The sequence below is a fragment of the Amphibalanus amphitrite genome, unplaced genomic scaffold (genome assembly GCF_019059575.1).
Source record: "Amphibalanus amphitrite isolate SeventyFive unplaced genomic scaffold, NRLGWU_Aamphi_draft 000345F_arrow, whole genome shotgun sequence".
NCBI classification, from domain to species: domain Eukaryota; kingdom Metazoa; phylum Arthropoda; class Thecostraca; order Balanomorpha; family Balanidae; genus Amphibalanus; species Amphibalanus amphitrite.
The window spans coordinates 233,494-249,230 of NW_024881840.1; positions in this window are offsets into that span (position 1 = coordinate 233,494).

The following is a 15,737-nucleotide window of genomic DNA, read 5'->3' on the forward strand; positions in this document are numbered from 1 at the left end:
AACGGTTTTGTAATCTATGTGAGGGCACTTCTAAAATTGCCTGTAAAAATATTGAGGGCAAAAGTTCAACTTTTCACAAGACGGATGTCTATAAACCTATTTAACTTGTGACAACTCAGCCGGTATTTCGTCGCCTACAGCCCAGCTTTCCCTAGTGACCGATAGAGGCGCTGCTATCGATGTCCGCCCGTGCCGCCTAACGAATATTTTGCATTACACAGACATTTCAAAGCTCCTCAATGCGAAAAACATAGGTTTGTTAAGCAGTAAAGTCCTGCAAATGGGCTTAAGTTGGTGGGGCAAAACGCTTATTGGTGGGGCAAAATGGCAAGTTGGTGGGGCAGGCGCCCCACCAAGTGAATAGGAAGCTCCACCCTTGGTGTTGTGGGACGCGGGAAACTACCAACATCGTGTGGGTAGCGGTAGTGCTGGCGTAAGAGACGAGTCGATGCATTATTTTGCACCGTCAGTTTGACCGTAAGGAAGTGATATGCGTTAGAAATAGACATTGTAAAAATTGCGTCAAAATAAAAACTTTGATGCGAAAAATTAGCCGCACCCGAAATGGAACAACGCAGAAGCAGTTTGTTTTGGAATAATAGCAAGAATTATATATACATGCATAGGGTGAAGTCGTATAAGAGTACGCACTTCGCGGTGTTCTGTCTGAGAAACAGCACGGTTTTATCGAACATCGTAGTTGCGAAAGTAACCTATGTCACATTGTCCGTGCAGGCTGGCAGGCAATCTCAAACGGTAACCAGCTTGATTGCATATACACCGACTTCTCTGCCGCCTTCCAAAGTGTTGACCACCGTCTATTGTTACACAAGCTGCACAAATCGTACGATATCAACGGCCCTGCTCTTGCACTACTAGGCTCGTTTTTAGAAAACCGTAAACAGCGGGTGGTGTTAGACGGTCAAACGTCTGCTTGGACTCCGGTGATTTCGGGCACGCCGGAGGGTAGCCTGATTTCTCCCCTCTTGTTCATTGCATTTATTAATGATTTGCCATCGTATGTTCACTCAGAATGCCTGATGTACGCTGACGATGTGAAGATTCACCGGGAGGTACGCACAGATGCAGATGCCGTGCTGTTATATGACGATCTCACCCGCCTAGTAGAATGGTCGTCATCCTGGAGATTAAAACTAAATGCGTCAAAGTGCAAGTCATTTACCATCACTCTCAAACGGTCACCCATCATCAGTCCCTATAGAATAGGTGGAGTGACGTTAGATCGCGTCACCACTATGCGCGATCTGGGAGTTACTCTGGACCAGAAACTCACCTTCGAGCGGCATGTTGATTCGATTGTCGCGGCGGGCAATAGAGCACTCGGCTTGTTGATTCGGTCACTCCAAGCCGGAGCGAGAATTAGGTATGACACTGGCGCTATCACCTCAGCATACTTCGCCAATGTACGTTCGGTTCTCGAGAACTGCAGTGTTGTGTGGGGCGGAGCGGCGAGAACACATACGGATCGCATAGAACGAATCCAGCATAAATTCCTTATTTGGCTTACAGTTAACTCTGTCACCAACTCGGATTCTCTCTCTTACGAAAATCTTCTTTCGGCACATTCTTTCACTTCTCTGGCAGCACGACGGGTGCAACATGACTTGGTTTATGTAGCTCGTCTTTTCAAGCACAAAATTGACTCCAGTTCCCTGCGATCTCATTTTGGCCTCGCCGTCCCGCCTCGATCAGTTCGCCGCCGTGATCTGCTCGCCGTGCCGTTCGCCAGAGTCGAAACCATCAAGAATGGGCTCTATTGTAGGGTGCCGAGGCTTGCAAATGAATTTCTGCGTGAAAACAACCAGCTAGACCTGTTTACGGACTCCTTAGCCACAGTGAGGAAAACAGCTAAGTCTTACGCTGCTCAGCTATCCTCCCGCGCCTTTCCCACAGACCAATGATGTTGCCGTGTGTCGCAAGATTGCGGTCTGTTTTGTATCATTTACTGTATACCTTTATTACGTGTTTGTATGATCAGTGTGCCTATGCCTATGTGACTTTACCCGTAAATGGGCTTTTCCCGTGGGTGATACTGTGAATAAATGAAATGAAATGAAATGAAACTTACAGGGGCGTAATCACTCCTCAAAAAATGGGCTGGAAATAACTCCCTCCGGGGGCGGCACCAAATGCCAAGGGAAGGGCGGCACTTGTGTTTCGGGAGCCAGAGGTGAGTACTTGAGGGCATTTACTGTGTCGCTGTTGTGTGTCAAATTCTTGCGCTTTGTGAAATACGAACAATAATCAGCAGTCAACTGACTACACGTTATAAGGGGCAGACGCAGAGAACACGCCACAGCTCTGCTGTTCGAGATACTGGTACTTTATGTCGGTTTATGGCATTTGTGGACAAACTCAAAAACACCGCATTCAAAAGCTGATCAATTTTGCCGCACGTGTGCTGAGCGGCCGTCGTAGACACGAGCATATTGCTGACGTGATATGTCGTGCTGGGTGGCTGAGAGCAGATCATCTCATTCAGTATCATAGAGTGATGGCTGTGCACCGTCTGATCGCGTACCAACTGCCCGTATCCCTGGCCCGCACTATCGGTCCTACCGCCAATCAGCGGCACCAGCACCACACGCGAGGCGCTGAGCGGCGGCTGCTGCCTCAGATTCGAACCGAGGCTGGTCGCAGTCGACTGAACTACAGTGGAGTAATAGATTACGATAGCGCACTGCAACATTCGAATGGCATCGTAACGAAAGCGAATGTGAAGAAATTTGTAAGCGGTAACGCCCAAACTTGACCGACAGCCGTCCACACGAGTGTTTGAGCCTCGTACGTGAGCGCGTGTGAGTGTGTGAACTGTGTAGAAATGGTAGCCCATCTGTCATTTATTTTAGCTTGTGTTTGACGTGCGGATGTGAAAAGCCACAGCGTGCAGTGGATCATTCGTTAATAAACATTCTGATTCTGATTCTGATTCAGATAGGGGAGAGCGGGGCCAGTTGAAACACGGGGTCAGATGAAACATGGCTTTATTTTCAACAGTATGCAACATATGGCGTTGCCGACACCACTGCGCATCCGCGCTCGACCACTTCCTTTGTCAACGGCGTTTGGGCGGCAAACGGACGGTTATTTTGATTTGACACTTGGTGACTTGTTTTTGTGTTTTTGAGGGACGTTTGGAAGAAATCGTTTTTATGAATATTTTGTGATATCTCATATACCTTTGTTTGCTGAAAGAAGAACTCCTGGCTCCGGAATAACACCTTATTTGGCCCTTCATTCAGCATGATGCCGTCCCTCCAGCTCGTTTGACATGTGCTTTACGGCGCGTGCGAGATGGCGGGAGCAGATGGGGTCAATTGAAACGCTTCTCTGAGGGTCAGTTGAAACAGGGTCACAGGCCGTTTCAATGGACCCCGGTGACCTTTGCAATGGTTATTGTTCAGGGGCTGTAAACATTAAAGGAAATAGTCTACCTTTGTAATGAGATTTTTAACTGAAATAGTAGTTTAATAGAGCTCAATTTTTGACCCCTTTTTCCTTAGCCTTTTGCTTGAAAGCACACTATAGCCTGAGACATTTCTCATTTTCCTCATCCACCCATTTTACCATAGTCTATGTACTTTATCTCACCTATTATGAGGAACTTTGCACTTTTAGCTTTCCAACGACCTATTGAATGAAGCATTTGGAAAAGTAAACCGGACAAAATATCTCCTTAAGAAAGTGGCCTTAAAGAGGAAAACATCCCATTGTTAAGGATAGGTGCAATTGACCCCATGGGCTGGTTCAATTGACCCTCGCATCGGGGTCATTTGAAACGGGCGTAGAGCTGTTTTATAAGCATGCGTTTGGCCGCAAAATATGTTTGAAACATAATTTTACATATCTTAAAATAAAGCCAAAAGAGCATATTTTTCATGGCATTGTGCATTTTTCGATATGCCAACTAGATCTCGCTGTGCATGTCAATATATAAAAAGTGGTTCAACTGGCCCCGCTCTCCCCTATGCATGCGTAAGATGGGTGGTCAGCCCGCTGCTGGCAGTTTGACTTTGCTACTACGCACCGGATTGATAAATGATAGGCACACTCTTCAATAGTTCACTTCATTCAGGTGAGTTCAATTGCAATGGGATCTGACCATGGGCGTCGAAAGCGGGGGGGGGGGCTCAGCGGTCTCTAAGGGCCCTTACCGGCCTCAGGGCCCTTACCGGCCTCAGGGCCCTTACCGGCCAGAGCGTCCTAACCAGCCTGAGGGGCCTTACCGGTCCATTAGGGGCCAGCTCTAGGGGCCCCAGGCCACACCCGTCTGTGACGGTCCCACACCAATTTCTTTGAGGGCCCCGTAATGGCGACTGATAGCCCTCACCGGCGCCTCTGAGGGCCTAAACAGGTCCCGAAGGTCCCCCACACGGGCACGAGGGGCCCTGTGGCGCCAATTGGCCGTTGAGGGTTTACTGACCATATTTCTGTCATATTTCGACTCAGAAGTGCCCCACAGGGCTCGTAAGGACATCCCATGGGCCCCTGAGTAGCCACACTAAGTTCTCCATAAAGGCCCTACGCCACCTTCTGAGTGTCCCTTGCTGGCTTCTGAGGGCCCTTACCGGCCTATTACGGGCCACCTCTAGTGGCCTCGAACCCGCCTGTGATAGCCCCACACAAATTTATGAGGGCCCATAACGGCGACTCTGAGGGCCCTCACCGGCGCCTATGAGGTCCCAAACCGGCGTATCTGAGGGTCCCACCCCCCCCCCCCAACTCTGACGGCCTACACCAGTGTCTCTAAATGCCCTGTATCGGCGGTCCTGAGGGCCCCACACCAGTGGCTCTGACGGCCTCACACTGGTGACTCGGACACTCGGGGGCAGATTGATGTTCCACCACTCCCCACCCATCGGGCTCCCATAGCTCAGCACTGGCTGCTGCAGTGTTGCCTGCCCTCAGCACTGATCAGCACTGCCTGCCAGTGCCAGTGCTGCCAGTGCTGCCACTGGCAGCAGCCAGTGCTGAGCCATGGGAGCCCGATAGGTAGGGAGTGGTGGAACATCACTCTGCCCCCGAGTGTACCAGCAGCATCTGAGAAAACCATGCCGGTGTTTAAGGACCCCACAGGGCTCCTCAAGGCACCACCGACTTCTGAAATCCCCTTGTCGGCTTATGAAGGGTCCAAAACAGCAGCTCGCGCCTCTGATGTGGCCCTGTGTCTCTGAGGGACTCCACATTGGCGCCTGTGAAGGGCTTTGCCGGCGACTGTGCAGGTCCTACAACACCGGCGCTTCTGAGTGCCCCCACACTGCCACCTCTGAGGGCCTCATACCAGTGCTTCTGAGGGCCCCACGCTGGCACTCCTGAGGGCCCCACACCGTGCCTCTTTAGGACCTTTATCAGCGGCTCTGAGGACCCAACATCGGCGCCTCTAGGAGGGCCCCACACCAGCGCATCTGACGGCCACCCACCGGTGACTTTTGAGTGCCCTACATCGGCGACTATGAGGGCCCCACCGGCGTCTGAAAGTATTGTGCCGGTCTCTAAGGACCCCACAGAGCTTCTGAAGGTATCGCCGGCCTATGGGAGCCCTTTGCTGGCCTGAGGGCCCCTTGCTGGTCTCTGAGAGCCCCTGCCGGCTTGTAAGGGGTTCAGACCAGCAGCTCTAGCCTCTATGGGCCCCACATTCGTCTGTGACGGCCCCACACCAGTGTCTCTGAGGGCCCACAACGGCGCTTGTGAGGAACCTCACTGGCGTCTCTCAGGGCCTCACACTAGCACTTCTGAGGGTCCACACCGGCACCTCTTTGGCCTCAGTCAGCAATAATACCTCTGAGGACCCCACAATAATGCTTCCGAACCGGTCCTACCGAAGGCACCACTGAAGTCCTTTATCACCTCGCTAAGCTTCAATCCCATACTGGCCTTCGGAAGGCACCACGCCAGTGCACTCACTGCCCCACATGGGCAACTGTAAAGGCTTCACACTGACCTCTCTTGAGTCTCACACCGGTGCCTTCCTCTCAGGGTCCCATACCGGCTCATTGCCCACGGCCCGGCCACTCACCGGTGATGCTGAGAGTCCTCACCGGTGACTCTGAGGGTCCTACACTGAAGACTCTGGAAGCCCCCACCAGCTTTTAAGAGCACCACGCGACGCCGGCCTCTGAGGGTATCACGCCAAAACCTCAACGGATCACACACCCGCCTGTGAGAGCACCACGCCGACGCCTCTGAGAACCTCAAAGGGCTTGACCAGTGCATCTCTGAGGGCGTAACACTGGCATTTTAAGGCACCACGCTGGTCTTTGGGTGCCCAACGCACAGGCCTTCTGAAAGCAGTACGCAACTTTTAAGCAGCCACGCTTAACTCTCAGAGGCTCACACCGGCCTCTGATAGCCCCTAAGCTTTCGAGCCTGCCTAAAGAGGACCCATTCCAGGCGTGAGCATGCAGGACGGGATCCAGCCAAAGACCTCACCCACTCAAGGGCCCCACAGTAGACCGAGGACTCTTTCAAGTGCTCAGCTTTACTCTTGAGTCTTGCTGCGCGCTCAGGGCACTACTCATTGGCTCGGAATGTTTACATCAAGCAATCACACAGGGCCTTTTCGCGACTTCGATGGTTGTTTGTGATCAGAGCGTCTCACCTGACGCTCTCATGGGCTGAATTCGCATAGGCGAATCCCTTAGACTTATCGAGCCCAAAATGTAACACTTTGTGTTGGGCAGCATACAGAGCCCGCCAAAACGTGCGCACGTCCTTCATTTGCAGGGTATATTCTTCATTTGCCGATTTGCGCACGTTAAAGGGACCCTCCCACCTTCAAAAAAGTTTATGAATTAGCATGAAAGTGATGTCGCTCGGTTCAGAAAGAGCGAAAACGAATATCTACTAATTTTCACCGAAAAATATTCACCGGTTTTCAAGATATTCGACTTTTACTTTTGTTTACTTTTTGGGATCTCCGCTGTTCCTAGCGACTTTATTTGGAAGCAATAGTTTGGCAGCTGAAAGTGCGGCACTTGTTGCGCGCAAAGCAGCATATACCACCGCGTGCTACAAAACGTTTTAGTCAACATTTAAAAATCGTTAGACATCTGCGCTGACGTCACACATTCAGAGGGGTATTCCTATGTATTAGCCCCTCTGAATCAAAATGCTGCAATTTTGAAATTCAATATTTCCGATTTAAGGCATTTCTCGATGTTGTGAGTGCCGAAACCGGTAATTGTGAGCCAGGGACCCCATTTTGGCTATCTCAACTCAAATCTAATGTTAAGGTGGGAGGGTCCCTTTAAGAGTAGCAACCAAACTGTGATACCTAGGCATGGAATTATGAATCCCCCGGTCCGCACGATGTTCACCTATCGGAGACGTTTCAGCACAATTCGCCAAGTCAATGCGTAGCTATTATATGTAAACAGCAGCAATTTAAGCACCCCTGACTGAGCTATTGCAAATATTCGTCAGGGTTAGGGGCGAAAAACGCCCCCCCCCGGGCCAGCGAGGGCTAGCATTCCGGGGAGAGGTGGCAGAGCGCCTGACGAGAGCAGCACAGACGTCGATGGAGCGTTATAGGGAGGGGCGAATCATTAAACCTTTTGACGCATTTTGGGAAGGGGAGGCGCGTAAGGGCAGAAAGGCGTCTGGGGAGGGGCGGCACGTAGCGGCGGCAAGGTGCCTTGGGACTTTGGGAGGGTGGCGCCGACTGCGATAGAGCATTGTGGGGAGTGGCGGCTTGTTGAGGGCGGTGGGGTGTTGTGGCGAGGGGCGGCACATAGTGGGCGCCAAGATACTCTGGGGAGGGCGGCAAGGCGTTTATGGAGGGCGGCACAGACGGTGGTAAAGCGTTGTGGGGAGGGGCGGCACATTGGGGGCGGCGGGGTTTGTGGTGAGGGGCGCCACATAGAGGGCGCCAAGGCACTTCGGGGGGTGGGCGCACATATGGCGATAGAGCATAGGGCGGCTTATTGAGGGCGGCGGGAAGTTGTGGCGAGGGCAGCACATAGAGAGCGCCGAGGTACTCTGGGGAGGGCGGCACAGACGGCGATAGAGCTATATGCGGAGGGGCGGCACATTGAGTGCGGCGGGGCTCTGTGAGGGGCGGCACATGAGAGCTCCGAGGAACTTGAGGGGAAGTCGGTGCGGAGGGGCGGAAGGACATCTGGGAGGGGCGGCATGTAGAGGGCACCTAGTTATTTTAGTGAGGAGCGGCACGTTGAGGTCAGGCGTATAGTGGACCGAGCAGTGCCGTTTCTTTTTTCTTGGTTTTGAAGTCCGCGAGTCCCGCAATTGCAGTTTTCCTCAACCGGGGGCGGCATTTCAGCATCCCAAAAATGGGCTGGAATTTCCAGCGTTCCAGCGCGGTGGTTACGCCCATGCGCACTTAGTGGATTTCTTGCTCTCATTTGTTTAATATTTGAAGGAAAGAAATCGCAAATAGGGAATATTAAAGTTCATTGAATTAGCCATCAACCCATGGGGCAACGATCCTTCAGCGTAAATGGAAGTGGTCTAAAACTGACATTTTCTGAACCGTTGCACTTGCGTACTCTTACCATATGGGGTGTGTAAGAGTACGCACGCCAGGTGGGTGGAGTACGCAAGCATATGAACACACACCTATGCAGCTTGCACTGTCCAAATGCTTAACTTCAAACTGAGAAGGCATTTAAGTTAATTCTAGTATCCAAAAAGAAAAACATGAAATAAATCTTTCAAGTCTATAAATCAGGAAATAATCATGTCGTGTGTTTCTTAACACGCGCAGTGGAAGGGTTGCGAGTACTACGCCCAGTGGAAGGGGGGGCGGATGTCGCCCCCCCCTAAGATCTCAGCTCCCACTGGAGCTAGAAAGACGAAATTTGGAGGGTAGGTGGGGGCCATGGGGAACTCTGTTGTGTGTGAATTTCATGACCCTAGGTCAATATCTTCAAGGTCAAATGAGGTCAAATGTGGTCAAATCTGCCATATTAGCGACTTTTTTGCGTTTACACGCCGATAACTCAAAAAGTTACCGGCCGATTTTCTTTTTTCTTTCACTATACGAAAGAACAAACATTTGGGAGTATGTATGGTGAATTTCTAGATAATCCAACAATAAATATGGCAGTTAGAAGCCTGCTAAGGATAAGATGTTGCCGGCTGAAGCGGGATCGGCGGACGCGGGAAACGCGGCAATCACAATTTTGTGTTTACACACTCATAACTCAAATTGTTTCCGGCCGATTTTCAAAATTCTTTGACCATATGATTGCCTGTACATTTCTCAGTCTTCTCACCGAATTTGACGCGAATCTAATATAATCAGCGGTAAGGAGCGCGATGTAAAGACGGAACCGTCCCGCCCCGGCACAGTCTACAATTCAGGCGGCGCGTAACGGCTAGCGCCGGCCGCCGCGCCGCCGCGCCGCCGCCGCGGCAGGATGTTTGACTTTACACCGCTATTACTAGAAAAGTTGTGAACCGATTTTCTTATTTCTTGCACGAGAAGATCTGCAATTCAATTTTGGACAGGTAGCCAAAATTTCACATTGATATTATGTTCGCGGCGCGAGTTATTGGCGAAAAACAGGAGGGGTGGGCGAAATCCGCCCCCCTTCCACTGCGCGTGTTAAAAAAAATGCACAATCAAAAAGGAGAATAACTCGTATTTGGAAGAATTTCGGGTACGCATCTGCATCACAGTGCTCCATTGATGATATACCTACAAAACAATCGTCATTGAGCGATAGATTAATAATTCTATATTTCTGTATATTCGATTTAATGTATAATTCTGCGTACTCTTACCCTCCTGAACAGTGCGTCCTCTTACCGTTCATGCAATTCGCGCACAAAACAACCCCGAAACGTTGTGCAAAACTTCGCAAACAGAATATTGCACTGTACAGTATTTCCCCAGATAACCTCACAAGTTTCCCACAACAATCACGGAAATGTTCCTTATCTCAACTGCCAAGTATCAAAATTATTGTACCATATCATAATAATATCATAACGCTCGAAAATAATATTCATCGCCTTAAACTCAACAGCGTCGCCGCTCAACGCCCACGTTCCGTTGGTGACATGCACGCACTGGCGGCTTCATGTCACTTCATGAACTCGACAAACCCGCGTTGCTAAGCAACAGGGCGTATTTTAACATGTTAACTGGGTCGGCAATTGCCGACCCAGTCACGGAGAATGCCGACCCAGTGACAGCCGTTTGCCGACCCAGTTGCCGCCCCCTCTAGGATGCAGCACGCACATGCAGGCTAGGTGCCGTCATTCATAGTGAGGCTGCTGCCCTCCGAAATGATAATGCCGCCTCTTAAAGTGAAGCAGCCGTCTATAGAAAGTGATGATCCCACAACTCAATGTGACAGTGCCGCCCCTAAATCTGTTAGTAGTCCCACTCAATGTAATGGTGCCGCCCTTCTAAGCATCTGTGGAGCCCCTCAATGTGATGATACCGCCCCTCAAGAAGATGATGCCGCCCCTTTCAGTATCGGTGGCGCCCCTCAATGTGATGGTGCCGCCCTCAAAGTGCCGGTGGCGCCCCTGAAAGTGATGGTGCTGCCCGCCAACGAGTCGATGGCGCCCCTCAAAATGATGCTGCCGCCCCTTAAAGTGTTGGCGCCGCCCCTTATAGTGTCAGTGACGCCCTTCGAAGTGTCGGAGGAACCCACCAATATAATAGTGCCGCCCCTCTAGATATCCACATAGCCCCTCATTGTGATGGAGCCGCCCCTCAAGCAGATGATGCCGCCCCTGAATGTGATGGTGCTGCCCGCCAACGAGTTGGTGGCGCCCCTCAAAATGATGCTGCCGCCCCTTAAAGTGTTAGTGCCGCCCCTTATAGTGTCAGTGACGCCCTTCGAAGTTTCAGAGGAACCCACCAATATAATGGTGCCGCCCCTCTAGGTATCCACATAGCCCCTCATTGTGATGGAGCTGCCCCTCAAGCAGATAATGCCGTCCCTCAAGAAGATGATGCCGCCCCTTTCAGTATCGGTGGCGCCCCTCAATGTGATGGTGCCTCCCTCAAAGTGCCAGTGGCGCCCCTAAATGTGATGGTGTCTCCTGTCAACGAGTCGGTGGCACCCCTCAAAATGATGCTGCCGCCCCTAAAAGTGCTGGTGCCGCCCCTTACAGTGTCAGTGGCGCCCTTCAAAGTTTTGGAGGAACTCATCAATACAATGTTGCCGCCCTCTAACTTTCTGTAGCGCCCCTCCATATACATCATGGTGCCGCTTCTCAAACCATCCGTGGCGCCCCTCAAAGTGATGGTGCCGCCCCTTACAGTGTCGGTGGTGTCTCCTCAAAAGTCAAGGTGCCGCCTCTCAAAGAAATGCTGGTGTCCCTCGAAGTGTCGGAGGCGCTCCTCAATGTCATGTTGCCGCCCCTCAAACCTTCCGTAACGCCCCTCCACGTCATGGTGCCGCCCCCCAATGTGCTCACGGCGCCCATATGTGATAGTAACGCCGGTCAAAGTGCTCCTGGCAGTGTCGGTGGCGCCCCTTATAGTGTCGGTGGCGCCCCGAACAGTGTCGGTGGTGGCCCTCAAAGTGATGATGTCACCCTCAAACAAACGGTGGCGCCCTTCGAACTACTGGGCCGATCGTCAAAATTCAAACGGCGTCTGATAGCCCCGGAAAAACTGTCGAGCAAAACCTAATTTCATTGACCTCGAGGTCACCGATGACGTCACAGGTCAGGTCAAAGTAAAAATTATTAGCACTTTGGCTTGTTCACATTTTGGGCTCTGGCCGCCGTCTAACAAGTCAGATCAGGCTCATTTTTGGTTTCCACACTCGTGAACAGATGCTCTAGATACCTTGAGGGTACCAAACTTGTCCTTTGATTTTCAGGTCAGGGTCAGGTCATCACAGGTCACGAAAATATTATATCATGCATCGGTCTCGTGACACATGTTTTATGGTCCATTTAGGCCATAGATTTCGAATTTGATGTCGTCTGTGTCATTTGAGGTCATTTTGAGTCGAATTTAGGTCAGGTCATTTTCAGGTCAAAAAAGGTCAAATTTTGAAGTTGAAATTTTTCAACAAAATAGGTGTCTATTGGATGCAGTTTGAGCTCAGGAACACGATGGTGCCATTTACATTGGTGTACGATGCCAAATACGTACTGAAAAATTGATTTAAAAAATTAATAATTGTGAATTTTTTGCAATAATGCGTATAACTTGGCCATTTTTGAAGATATTTTGCTAAAACTTGCTAGAGTTAGTCATAATCATGCGTTCTGTCGCATATATTCCATTTTTTTTCGAAAAGTCAAAAACGTTTTGAAAAATATAAAAATATAAATTTTGAATATTATTATAAAAAAAATTTTTCGAAATTTTCAAAATTTTGAAAACTCGAGATAGCAGTTTGATAGCGCGGTCAATCCTGAGTCCTTTCATGCAAAGAAATTGGATCTAGCTTAAAACTGAGCTCTTGGGAGCGATTGCCGTGGTTCAATGTTTTGGGTCGAAATCGGACGAACATGACGTCACTTTGACGTCATTTCCGGCCGACCTATGGTAGCTACGAAGTTCAAATTTTGACACAAGGTGTCAAATTGATGCAGCCGAAGGTACTGAAAGTTTGGCGTCGATCTGTCAAGCGGTTTGGAAGTTATTGCAGAAAAACGGGAGGGGGGCTATAAATAGCCCCCCCAGTGGGGCGCGGGTTAACGATCTGTAGCACCCCTCCATATGATGGAGCCGCCCCTTAAAGTATCCTTGGCGGTCCTTAAAGTTACAGTGCCGCCCCTTACAATGTGGGTGGCGTCCTCAAAATAAAAGTGATGTTGCCCCCCCCCCGAGTAATGTTGGCGTCTCTTTCTTCTTTAAGTATCTGAGGCGCTCCTCATTGTCATTTTGCCCCACATCACTGCTCACATGGCGCCCTTCAATGTAATGGTGCCACCCCGCAACGCTCAAAGACATAATTGCGCTCCTCACAGTGTCGGTGGCCCTAAAAAATATTGGTGGCGCGCCGCAAAAATCAAAATGATGCTGTCGTCCCTTAGCATATCTGCAGCGCCCCCAAAATGATAGTGCCTTCCCTTAACCGGCGCCGGGCTGAGTTTGTTTAAACCCCCCTCCCGACCCCTATAACTTGGCTACTTAGGCCACGTAGCGACACGCGGTAAGCGGTATTCGAAAGAGTGTCAAAAACTGCTTGGGTTAGTTGGTTAACCGTGCTTTTGTTAGGTCAAGTCAAATGTCAAATATCAGGTGACCAGAGGTCATCAAAGGTGAAATGTGGGTGAAATGTTGTCTGTTTCAACATTTATTGACAAACTGGCGCATAACTCGGGGAAGAATAGAACTACAGCACCGCGAAAAAGCGCATTCGATAGCTCTTCAACGTTCCTATGAAGTCCTCAGACTTGACCTAACATCAACGGCTTAACCTACAGAGCACAACTTGTTTAACCCGTGCCGGGCCGGGGAGGGTTGGAGGGGACAGTGGACCCTCTGCGCCCCTCTACTGAGCTGTTTTAATGAAGAACCTTTTTACTGTAATAATTATTGACTCACGAAAGTTATGACATTGTTTTTTCAGTACTGTGCTCCTCTCGTCGAGATGCGTCGAATGAACTATAATTTGACATTCAAACGTCATTTGGGAAATTTGAGCTCAGGTCCAGGTCATGACCTGGCTGGTAAATGTCATGTTGCATATCAGTCGATTTGTATCGTCAAACTGAAATCATCATATGTAAGGTGTTTTCATCGCTCAGGCATGTCGCATGTCTCTATCAGAAGTTATTGGAAAAAACTGCTGGAGGCCTACCATGACCTGACATGACCTCAAGGACATAACAAGGGGTCGTGGGTGTCAATTTTCCGATTAAGTGTGTCATTTTTGATTGTTTTCTGATGTTTAAATTCGTTAACTTTGACATTTGTCTACCTATAAAAAGAGGCACATGCCCTGATTTTCTCCCATTTCCTTTTACCTAATGGAAGGGTCGCAAAATTGTCCTTACATTTGGTCAGAGACATCGCAATTTCGAGACTTACATTTAACCCTCGCCGGTTGATGCAACCCCCCTAAGGTTTATCGCGAATAACTCGCGTAAAAAGCGGCTGATCGCAACGAAACTTTCAGTACCCTCGAATTGATCAATTTTACACCTACCCTGCAAATTTTATGACCCTGACTCCAATGACCTTTCACCTGTGACCTCTTTTCCGTGACCATGTTTGGCCGAAATCAAGATTCGGCGTATGTCGGCTCGCATTAACCGCGCGTTTGCAAGCTTTTCGTGGTTTCAAACGTTCAAACATGTGATTTGATGTTGCTCCCATGCATTAGGGTGGGTGTCAAGGTCACCTGAAGGTCAGGTCAGGTCATTGACCTTTGGTGACCTCGGTTCACTTTTTCGAGTTTTACATGTTTCTAGGCTAGTTTTTGGAGCTGAATTCGAATTTAGCAACCATTTAAATATTTACGAAGTAGTTTTGGTGCCTTCGTAACATGTTACGAAGCTGTCAGAGGCGGATGACAGGTACTACGAATACCCGGTACGACCCCTACCGGTTGACCTGACCTGACCTGACCTGACCTGACCCGACCTGGTCTAAACGCTTAACGACATCATCTGTGATCAAAACTAACACGATATTTGTGATCAGCACCCCGGAAAACCCCTTAGCAGCCACAATTTACGACTTTCAAACAGGTCCCGATATTCCCGATTTTTGGGTCATTGACCTGACCTGGAAGGTCAACCGATGACCTAGGACCTTGAAATTGGGTATCATTGGCTTCCTCTCGTGACGGGCAACACGCTCGTTTTTTTTCTGCGAAGCTCTAGCTCCATCAGGGGCCAAACGCGAGGGGGGGGGGCCAAATGTACGACCCCCCCCGGGGGGTCGTACCAACCAACCTTGTGCCGTCGAAGGACTCAAAATGGCCTGTGCCGGCGAGGGTTATATGTATATACAGTTACACACTGTTTGTCTTATCAATCGCTGAAGTTATAAAGGGATCGTTCAGTCGGTATATCTATGGTGAGCATTTGCCTGTTCCGTGGCTCAGTTGGTAGAGCACCGGACTCCCCGCATTGTCTTCGCTTGCGTTTTGTCCGCCGGCCGAGCCGGAGAGAAAGTTACCGAGTGAAGGTCATTCAAATTTCAAAAACTCAATGACAATGTCACTGGGGTCACGAAAATGTTTGAGTAGGTAGGTATAACATTCATTAACCTGGGGAGGGGGGAGGGATAAACGTATCGTTGCAATACGCTGTTCATTACGCGAGTAACTAATAAATAAAAAAATGTATGAGTTAATCCTTACTCCACACGCTCTCCCTCTCCATAAAAAAGAGATTTAATTGTGTTGCATTTTATTTATACCTATGCAGAAAAATAGAGGCGTCAAAGGATATGGCCGAATATCAGCGACCCTTGCTGTGTAAGCAATGGGGTATGACAAGTGGGGGTCCAGCGCCCATAAAGTGGGCACACTCGTGCGACCTGCCGACCACTGTTCTAGATAGAGCCATAAAACGCCGTGAATATTTTAAGCTTGACGATACGAATCGACTGGTATGTAACATGTTTACCTCAGGTAAAATTTTAAAATTATTTTTTGTTAGGTCAAATTATAGTTCATTTATCGCATTATGATGAGAGAAATACTATATCCCGGAAAAATAAACGTAATACCGCTGAGCTTAGGTTGAATCTGAAATCATTACTTAGGAAGAGTTATAAAAGAACCGTCGAACGTGTCTTTTTTGGTCATTAAATATCAGTA